Source organism: Mus caroli, chromosome 19 (genome assembly GCF_900094665.2).
Source record: "Mus caroli chromosome 19, CAROLI_EIJ_v1.1, whole genome shotgun sequence".
NCBI lineage: Eukaryota > Metazoa > Chordata > Mammalia > Rodentia > Muridae > Mus > Mus caroli.
The window spans coordinates 44,697,110-44,703,845 of record NC_034588.1 but is presented as its reverse complement, the minus strand read 5'-3'; positions in this window follow the sequence as shown (position 1 = coordinate 44,703,845).

Genomic DNA, 6,736 nt, shown 5'->3' with positions numbered 1-6,736 from the left:
AATGAGGGAAACCACATCTGTAACACCAGCTTTCTAGAGTCTGAAGCAGGAGGATCACCATTGGTTCAAAGAAAGCCTGGCTACAGAGTAAAGAGATCAAGAAGGAATGAAAGCAGTATTTTTCAGAGCAAAGATGGCAGCTTCCCCATATCCTTAGCCTGAAAAGTATGATGTGTGCTATTTAACAAGAAGAGCATTGCCAGTCAAGAGGACTAAAATGAAGCCTGACTTCAGTTAGTACAAGGAAGGGAGGCAACCCATGCTCAGAGCAGAGGTTGAGGACTCATCAGGAGGCAGGCTAATCACAGGCAAGAGGTCCAAGAAGAGAGCAGAAAGAAGAGGACAGGAGAAGATGGAAAATGGGTTGGACCAATTCAGTTGCTGACTGGACTAAGCTATGTAGGGTACAAAGAAGCTCCGAAATCCATGTTTTTCTCTGAGAAACCCTAGCACAATGACCTTGGAGGTTAGGAGTTTGTAAATGGGAGCTTCCCTCGGAAGACACCAAATGTGCAACTCCAGGCTGGCTGAGCATTGCTGGTTGGGGCTTTCAAAGGACTCTGATGTGCATACTACATCCATGCCAATGAAATTAACTCATCAAGAGAGACTTAGGTATCAACATTATGGAAAGCTCCCCCAAGGAACTTGCGAGTGCAGCTAGGTTTGAGACAATGAAATCTCCCAAGGACACTGGAGTGTGGCTGGTCATACAGGTTGCCAAAGCCTTGCCGTGCTGGAGTTACGAGGTGTTACTGCTCACAGTTACCCTTATGGATGCCCTGGCATCCTCACTGCAGGGGAGAGGAAAGCAGCTGCCTCTGTTTAAGCTGTAGATGTGAAGGGTGTTATTCTGGAATCAGAAGAACGAGTTCCTGGCACTCTGTCCCAAATGAAGTATAAAAAAGACCAATCACTAATGTGACAGAGACTGAACCAACACAATATACTTTAATAGGCACTCAACCTTTTAATGTCTATTTAAGGAGCATAATAGAAGGCCTCGTAATCCAGGGGCAATTCTTGACCCTATATCTATCCAGATAACAGGGGGGCGGGGAGGTTCTACGTACTTACTATCCACTCACCTGAACACTCAAAAGAGTTTTTCAAATTGTCAAACTACCAACTAAGAGCAAGATGACTTTTTGATATTGGCAGAATTCTCTTGTACATTTACTATGCACAAGGCACTGTGCAAACATCAAATATAGCAGCCCATAATGCTGGGAGTTCTGTGAGATAGGTACCAGGTATAATTATGGTCCTCGCTTTGCGAATTAGAACCAGAGGGCTGGGAAAAGTTAACTTGCCCCGACTTAGATCGAATAGCTATAATTGGAAGAGTACAAAGTCGAATTAAGAAATGATTCTTTCAGAGACGTGTGGTGGCACGTGTCTGTAATCACAGCACTTGGTGACTGGAAGACATGAAGTTTGAGGCCAGCCTGAGCTACGTGGGAAGAACTTAGAGAGAAGAATTGAGGGGCAGAGAGGAAAGAGGAGAAGAGGAGGATAGGAGAAGGGAGGGGAGGGGCAGGGGTGGGGAAGGAGGGGAGGTTCTCATATTCATGGAAGCATTATTTCTAATCAATCAACAGAAGTCTATCTGGATAAATAGATGAAAAATACAGTAAGATAAGGTATATATGCACAAGATACTCTTAAGCCTTTAAAAGGAGAAAATTCCTACATTTGTAACCACATGGGGGAAACTGGGTATTTCACACTAATTGCTATAAGCTAGACACAGAAAGACAAATACTTTAAAAACTCGTACTTATATTCAAAACATAAAAGTTTGAACTCTAGGGAGTTGGGAGGAGACTGGTGGTTTAACAAGGGCTGTGGGGGCAGGGAGAAACAGGGTGAGATGCTGATCACAGTACACAAAGTCTCAGCTAGGACAAAAAAAAATGTTTAACATCTATTGTACAACAGAGTGACCACCAATAATTTGTATTTCAATTTTTTTAATTAAAAAGGTTTTAAATGGACCTCTGCTCTAAAACCTCACACTACGCATAAAATTAGCTCTGAATCCATAAATATAAACATAAAAGTCAAAAGTATAACAACTTCTAAAGCAAAAATACAGATGAAAGAATCTCATTACAGTCATGGAGAAGGTAGAAATTACTTAAGACAGGACAATGGAGTAAAAGCCACATAGGGAAAATGAGGGTGTGGGGGACTTGACTAAGATGTGACTGTTCTGTTCTTTAAAAAGACAATGTTGAGAAAATGGATAGGTAAGCCACAAACCTCGTGAAGAAACAAAATAAAAAACAAAAACCATCAGTCACAAAACACAGCTCGTGCATCGCCTGCAGGAGGAAATTTCACAACCTAGGAAGAAGATAAAATGGGCTTAAGGTTTGAAGGCTGATGAATGAGCAAAATGGCAAAAACAGATGCTCAATGCTATTAGTCACCAGGAAATAAGCCACGTAGAGACATCGCTGTTTATAGGAGAGAATGGCTTTAAAACATTGACAGTGCACAATATGGACCAAGATATGGAGCAATCAGAGTCCAGACACATTGTTTGTAGGATGCTGCACTGATACAATGTAGGGAACACTCTGACAGCGTCTCATCAAGCAAAATGCATGGTTTTGTGCAGATCCAGCGATTTCTATTCCTTAGTGCTTCTCCCAAGAGAAATGACAATGTCTCACCACAGGCCGATTCATACATGAATCTTAGTAGCAATGTGATTCATACAAGCTAAAATCTAGAAATTAACCAGCTCCTATCAACAACTCAAATCGCATTACTTCTATATCACAGGATATCACCATGCAATTTGGTATGAAGGCCCATAGACAACCACACGGCTGATTTCAAATGTACTTATCCTGTATTTTCTAGACCCAAGTCCAGAAGAATATACTGTGTGTGCTTCCTTCTTAGGATACTGTAGAAGAGAAAAACCAATCTAGAAAGATGAGAAAAGTCCTTCTTCTGGACTTCTGTGGGCACCAGGTGTGCAAAAGGCACACAGACGTTCATGTAGGCAAGGCATATAGAATCAGATGATACGTATAGAACCATATGATTTTTAAACGCAGAAAGATACATTCAGAAGTATGCAACAGTAGTATTTTATGGACAGTGTTCAAACTATTTACCATTTTGGCATCCCGAGCCCTCACCAGTCAGGACAAATGGCAGACATGAGCAATCGTTACAGCCCCAGGTGAAAGAGATAGGGAGTGGGGATGATTGGTAGCATTCACCTTCTTACTTCTCCTTACTTCCTGGTTTTCTGTTACAGTGGGGTACTTTAAAATAAGAGGAAAATCTATTTTTAATTATAAAAAAGAAGAATGGTATCCTGTTGATACGACATTTCCTACTGTTATAAAATTCTAATGGATCTCAAAACTCTAATGGAACCTTTAAATAATAGATATGAGGAATGGTATACTAAAACAGCATCGAATTAGAAGTTAAAAATGGATAATGCTATAAAAATATTTTCCATCTACTACAAAAAGAATGATGAGATCCATATTAAGTTATTTTACAATTTTAATATTTAAAAACACCCTTCCTTGCCTCCAATAGCAGGTAGGTGGCCATTTAAGAGACTACGTCTAACAAAAATGGGGTGCCCTGTTTTTCAAATTGTGGGGCCTGTGAAATGCCATTCCACTCAAAATTTGCCATACAGAATTTTCCAATGGGGATCGTGGCCTAGGTCAAACTTCAAACTCAGAGCTAGTCAGAAAATCAAAAGAGATTATCAACCCTAGATAAAATTTTCCAGCAGAATTACCGCCATGACAAGGGGAACTGCCGCCATCTCATCCTAGTACAGCTAACACCCTCTCCGTAGCAGATCATAGCGGCAAACCTCTGCTCTGAGCCATTCTTCAGAAGTAAGCACAATTAAAAAACCCAGCTAGGAGAGTAGCAGCTGAGAAGTGCCAGTCAGCAAAGGATGGCCAGGGAATCTCCACGCTCAAGGTCCCTATTAACAGAGAAAGCATCCCAGCTCCACTCTGTCTTCCCAGTTGGAAGTCATGCATAGTTTAATGACAGGACTCCTCTCTCAAACTCAGAAAAGCCCTGGGGCAAAATGACACAGCTGTACCATCTCCTCATGTTGCTTTACAATGCAGAGCAGATTTGTGATTTTTTAAAAGCACCAAGCCCACTGTGAGCTCACAGTTACTGTTAATCCTTTGGAAAGCTCCAAGTCTTTAACAGTTCATTATTGTGTCATGGCCATGGTGGAAATACGTGCACCTAAATAGACAGTGTTTACAATACTGAGCCTCTGCTATTTCTAGCCTAACTCACTGCTCCACCTGAACATACAAACACACCATCTAATGGGGCTGCATGCAGCTCCCAGAGCCCTCTTCAGTCCTGAGTCTTAGGATCCCTTTCGTAAGTACAGGTGACAACCCAGGAAGAAGAGGACAGAAGGAGGCTGAGGTCACTGGGACTTTCCCTTTAGTTACTGAATGACAACAAAAATTCCAGCTTCTAAAGAAGAAAGGTCACTTTATCCTCATATATTGGATTTTTTTTTTGCTTCTGTGTGTAAATTTATTATGATACATTATTATTTTATATCAGATTTTCAACCCCTCCCAGATTTTAATAACACATAGAGATTTCATAAGGCAGCCAATGTTGCATTTTAGAAGATACTCAGTTATAAATTACATTACCAAATCAAGTTTCATCCAGATGTTTGAATGACATCCACCCTGTACCAGCATTTTAGAATCACCTTTATAGTTTTTAAGAATTATCTAGCATCTTCTCTTCTCCAACTCCAAAACATTGGTTATCTCTTATATGTATATATCTATATGCATATATAAACATAACACATACATATTGCATACTCTATGCCTAGCAGTACTCTAATCTTACATGACTGAACTCATCCACTCTTCAGAACAGCTCATCCTAAGGAGTCAGACTGTGAGCCCAGAAGCTGCTCCCAGAGCCTTTGCCATTCTGGGATCAATCAGGAGTCCCAGGCGAAACTCTTATGGAGCCCTTGAAACAACTCAATGAACTTGGCCTTGGGTGCTCTTGAGGAAATGTCTCTGCATGGATGGGGAGCCCTAAGGGTTGGCTTTGTCCACACAACATGTAGCTCTGAGGGAAAATATCAGCAACATTTTAGAAGCGAAATTGTCATCGCCACTGTGATTTTTTTTTAAGTACTGTGTATTAACCATAGATTCGTGTACACCCCCTAGCAAGGGCTCCCCATTCAGCCTATTCTTGTCCAGATGGAAATAGGATTTGTGATCTTCCTGTCTCTGCCTACCATTTGGAGGCATAACAGTGTACTGGCTAGTTTTGGGTCAACTTGACACAAACTGGAGTTATCATAGAGAAAGGAGCTTCAGTTGAAGAAATGCCTCCATGAGATACAGCTATAAGGCATTTTCTCAACTAGTGATCAAGTGGGGGAGGGCCCATTGTGGGTGGGACCATCCCTGAGCTGGTAGTCTTGGGTTCTATAAGAAAGCAAGCTGAGCAAGGCAAAGGAAGCAAGCCAGTAAGTAGCATCTCTCCATGGCCTCTGTGTCAGCTCCTGCTTCCTGACCAGCTTGAGTTCCAGTCCTGACTTCCTTTGGTGATGACAGCAATGTGGAAGTTTAAGCTGAATAAACCCTTTCCTCCCCAACTTGCTTCTTGGTCATGATGTTTGTGCAGGAATAGAAACCCTGACTAAGACAAACAGGCATGTACCGTCTTACCTAATTACCGAGTCATGGTCATTTGTTTGCTTTGAATCAAGGTTTCCTGTAGCCCAGGTTCAAATCTGACTGCCGCTGTAGTCAAGGTTGGCCTTGAATTCCTTATCTTCCTGTCTCCTCCACTGGGATAAAGCACTCACCACCCACATCTGGCTCCCATTGTGATTCTCTGGATTTAAAATGCTCTTGGTAACTTATTGAGGAGACAGCCCATTTTCTATACTCAAGTAAGGTGCTGGAAGCAATTAGAAGCATTTCTCATCACAATATCACCTCGACACTAAGGTGACTTTCTACCTGTGACATTCTCACTCTGGTTCAAAGGAGAAAGAATCACAAGGTGGCAAGCATTCAGCACCTGCTGTCTCTTTATCCAAGGGCTGCCACTGAGTAGCAAGGGCCTGCATCGCCTACAGGCAAAGAGAACCAGAAGTGCCCCTTCAGAACAGCCATTGGCTGCCAACCAACAGTGTAACGATATAAACACCCAAGCCCCCTCATTTCTCATGGCAAAACTCTGAGCAGCAACTGTAGGGTCTTCAGGGTTGTTCTACAAGGTCCAAAGTCTCCCATCATGGACCTTGACTTTACACAGCATCCTTTCATGGCCTGGCCTACTTTCCTTTACACAGCATCCTTTCATTGCCTGGCCTACTTCCCTTTGCTGTTTCCCTTCTGTAACCCTCTTACCTGCTCTTGTAAAATAAATCACCTTCATGGACGTCTCTGGCATTGGTCAGCTTCTGGGGCATCTCACCTCGGCAATAGCACCTGTCTCAATGGACTGAGGGGGCCTCAGGATCACCAGAGAATCCCATTAAGCTATTTTTTGCCATACAGTCTGGACAAACATCTTGGGTCACCAACACTCTTACCCCCAACAATGGAAATCATGGTCCCTGAACACAAATGGAACGCTCTCTGCTCTCATGTTTCGCTCCCGCTGTTTTGCTCATCACTGAATTGCTTGTCCTCACGAATTTAAAAAAATAACTTCA